The sequence below is a fragment of the Octopus bimaculoides genome, chromosome 11, assembly GCF_001194135.2.
Source record: "Octopus bimaculoides isolate UCB-OBI-ISO-001 chromosome 11, ASM119413v2, whole genome shotgun sequence".
Lineage (NCBI taxonomy): Eukaryota > Metazoa > Mollusca > Cephalopoda > Octopoda > Octopodidae > Octopus > Octopus bimaculoides.
This window is the reverse complement of record NC_068991.1, coordinates 66,601,681-66,605,033: the sequence shown is the minus strand read 5'-3', so window position 1 is coordinate 66,605,033 and position 3,353 is coordinate 66,601,681. Positions and strand designations below refer to the sequence as shown.

The window sequence follows — 3,353 nt, the reverse complement described above, 5'->3', positions numbered from 1 at the left end:
AATAAATATAGTACTTCTCATTCTTCATTTTAATTTTCCCGGTTAAAGTCGTGAAAAAAAAAACGAAGGGAAATTCCAATTTACATACAATTTGAAGGTTGTCCCGATTTGATGTCTAAGAAATTATGATAAGCCTAAATATACCCTCACTAAATGTACAATGCTCACTGGTTTATACATATTCATGCTATGTAATCCTACCATTAATGCTATTTGTATTCCTAAGATGTCACAAATATTTTATCTACTGATAACACTATCAACGAGTCTATTTTAATGTTATATCTTCAAACTGTTTTAGAAATTTTTTTGTATATTGTTATTTATCACAGTTTGTGTTCGTGCCTCAACAACCTTATATTTATTACTGTCATGTTTTGTAGCTGTTGTTGTTTATAAATGGATGAATTAAACAGCGATAGAGTTACAACTGCAAGGGTTAATTAACATTAAATATCACTCTATCAACGAACTTCTTTCGTTTATATTTTGGCGGCTCAGAAGAATGTGAACATTCTGAAGTATAAGCTGAACGTAACGCATCTTTTTCTTCACCTCTTTGTAAGTATAAAGTAAATCTATTTTAACCTCTTAAAACCTAAATCTGACAGAACTGTTGCTTGTGAGTTTTGACTGGTAATTTTTCTTTACTTTGAGTTACTTTTCGGTTAATTAATCTGATCAGTTTTGAAAGTGTTACGTTCCCCAAGAGTGACATTCTCGGGGAACTGGGTTGATGCCCTGCCTGTGGCCAATATTGATAGTCAGCTCAATCTGGATGAGCTCTGCATCTTCATTGCACTCAGAGTGGGAGCCGATGTCTGTGGGGGATTGAGATGTCGCTGTGATAGGCCCCAGGCCTCTACAGGCCTTCAAGGTTTACCATGTCGCCTAAATGCCAGTCGTTTCGTTCGTCACACCAAGCTAAACCTGATCATTAAAGGGGGCCATAGCTCAGGCTAATATCTCCTCAGTTCTGGAGCCGGCGGAATTATCCAGAAGTGATGGTAAGAGACCAGATGGGGATCTTTCTGAATTGACAGGCACCACTTTTCATCTATGTTTTATGTAGTGTTTTTGGTACCGAAACACTTTCAAACTTCGTATACTTGTATATTTTGTGTTATAGAACAGATAAAAATTTTTGTATTCGAAGTTATTTCATGTAAAAAATTGTCGTATTTTGGTAATTTCAACCAATCACTATTGAGGTGAAAACGATTACTGCCGTGGAATGTAAACAACATGTTCTAACGGTGTCATGGGATCTTTTCCCTTGAATAAAATTAGTGCCGTAGTTTGTCAACAACAACTATCCGTGGTATGGTTATTTATAACATCGTTCGTGCATTTGTACTGGTTTTGGTTTTAGGGTTAGGGTTCGAGTTTTAGAGTTAGGGTTAGGGTTATGATTATTTTTGCCATAACCTAACTCATAACCCTAACCCTAACCTTAGGGAATAACGATCTTGATACCGGCAAAAATTATTGTTTACAAAAACAGCAGTAACTGTATTCAGCTGAATAGACGTCAGTGATTGGTTGAAATTACAGAAATACGACAACTTTAACATGAAATAACTTGCAATATATAAATTTTTGTTAAATTGTGCTGCATCAATTTTGTCAGTGAACAGGTCGCGGTTTCAAAGCGTCGAGAATATTTTGACAAATTAAATTTAAATGTTGAAGTGAATCTGATGGTTTTTGTGTGTTATTTTAAATGGCTTATAAGCACCTTCCACGCTGCAATTGTTTTCTTTAAAACGCATATTGTTTTTAACGAAATGGCGATCGTTGGTCTTAGGTATATCTAACTGCAATTGTAAGCCAAAATAATCCGGGGACTTGCAAAAATAGTATTGGATGTCCCGAGTATGTGTATTAAATGATATTATTAATGGTTTTCCTTTTTTAATTGTTGAATTTTTGGGAGTAATTACACCAGTATTGTGAAAAGCAAAAAGGAAACATTCCTTGATAATACTTTGGCCTGTGGTGTACAAGGGAAATTACTTTAGGTTACTTTTTTCTTTACTTTTCAATTTCTACAAACCCGTAAGATGTTGGCTAAAGATTTGGATCTATTTCAAAACGGGGGCACCAGTATTTTCTTAACAAAACACTAACGAAACACTTTGAAACTTGGGACACTGGTAGAATGTGTCATATAAAACATCTTTTACTCTTAGTCTTCTTAACAAAAAAACGTACATCGCAAGTTATTCCATGTTAAAGTTGTCGTATTTCTGTAATTTCAACCAATCACGGACGTCTATTCAGCTCAATAGAGTTACTGCTTGGCGGTCATAAAAATGTTATTCCCTGTGACATATTTCATCCAGTTTAATCGTAATTTATACGCATATATTGTTTATATAATAAATTACGCTGTGCGTATCTATGTGTGTAACAATTTTAGAGTTCAGATTCTAGAGTTAGGGTTAGTTTTAGGGTTAGGGGATTAATACGATATACACCGTTACAGCGCTAACTGTTTTCAACTGAATAGACGTCAGTGATTAGTAGAAATTATCGAAATAAGACAATTTTTTACATGAAATAAATTCGAATACAAAATTTTTTTTCTGTTCTATAACACAAAATAGATAAGTATACGAAGTTTGAAAGTCTTTCGGTACCAAAAGCACTACATAAAACATAAATGAAAACTGGTGCCCCCGTTTTGAAATAAATCCAAAGATTTTTACAATGCGACGATTCGAAGGCAGTTTCATTTTCACAAGAAACCAGCACTAAATTCACAACATTTCTTAAAAAAGCAACGTGCTACTTTGTCGTTTGGTCTACAAATTTAAAGGGAGATTACTTTAGGTTACTTTTTAGTTTACTTTGTGTTAGTGTTACTTTCCGTGTGATCTACGTGAGCAAATTTATTTTGGTAGATGATCTAGGCGCTTATTTTAATTATTACATGATTTTCTTATTATTAAAATGGTAAGAAACAAAAATGCTGGTTCTAAAATCTCTTTAAGAGCTCAACGCAGTAGTTGTACTGACAAGTAATATTCGTAGCCACTTTAACTAGGATCGTCGCTAAGCCCCTCCAACCCCTGCGGTCGGGGCCTCCGCGGTTGAGTGGCTTCATGTTGAGATCAAACTACATAGATGAGCCATCTATTTACTATGGTTAAGACGTTAACTGAAAACTTCAAGCCAGACTAGGAAAGAAATACGAGGGTGTACCGTAAATAAATTTAAACAAGGTACAAAAAACACACAGGCCACATAGAGAACATATCCTTCATCAGTTGCCACCATTAAAACACTGGCGTTTCTCTCTTCATTTCTCTCTCTCTCTCCCCCTCTCTCTCTCTCTCTCTCTCTCTCTC

At 35.1% G+C, this 3,353-nt stretch overlaps 1 protein-coding gene across 1 annotated transcript in view; it reads left to right on the top strand.

The window, feature by feature from the left end:
- Positions 1-327: 327 nt before the first annotated feature.
- The window catches only part of LOC106883698 (UDP-glucuronosyltransferase 2B37), a gene marked incomplete at its 3' end in the record, with an annotated part of 32,365 nt that continues 29,339 nt past the window's right edge, over positions 328-3,353 (top strand). Inside the window, exon 1 of the mRNA XM_052972002.1 lies at positions 328-561. The remainder of the gene's footprint in view (positions 562-3,353) is intronic.